This window comes from Eurytemora carolleeae, unplaced genomic scaffold, assembly GCF_000591075.1.
Source record: "Eurytemora carolleeae unplaced genomic scaffold, Eaff_2.0 scaffold1034, whole genome shotgun sequence".
NCBI lineage: Eukaryota > Metazoa > Arthropoda > Copepoda > Calanoida > Temoridae > Eurytemora > Eurytemora carolleeae.
The window spans coordinates 74137-74700 of record NW_019396922.1 but is presented as its reverse complement, the minus strand read 5'-3'; positions in this window follow the sequence as shown (position 1 = coordinate 74700).

The window sequence follows — 564 nt, the reverse complement described above, 5'->3', positions numbered from 1 at the left end:
GGGGGGCCGGAGGGGTCCAAAAATCGTTCTCTAGGCACGGACCCAGAAGTAAAATACATCGTTCCGCAAAAAAAGTTTCAAATTTAATGTAACTCCGTCATTTCGCGATCAACAAATAATAACAATTTAAATGTGAGTTCACGTTTGAGTCTATGGAAGGTCACCTCAAGTTCTCAACTAAAATTTGTAGTTGAAATGTTCGAAATTAAATTCGAGGTGTTACTTTAATAACTGCGTAAAAAGATGTTGGTTGAACACTGGAGGTTATGATAATACAAGTGTACGCAACGTACTCATCACAATCAAAACCGGTTTTTCTCCTTTACGTTGATTTCTCGGTACTTTCAGGTCATCAGGGGCTCATTAAACAAGGAGAGTGGGGTGATAGTATTTTTTAAAAATTGAATAACCAATTCTGTTTTGTTTGTCAAGGAACTAAATCTAAGAAAAATTTCCAGATTTCTCTTTGGTATATTTTTTCAAAAAATTGTTAACAATACATTAATGCATGCATAATGATACTGGCACGCAGGGGCGGACATAAGGATAAGCTTCAAAAAGTCT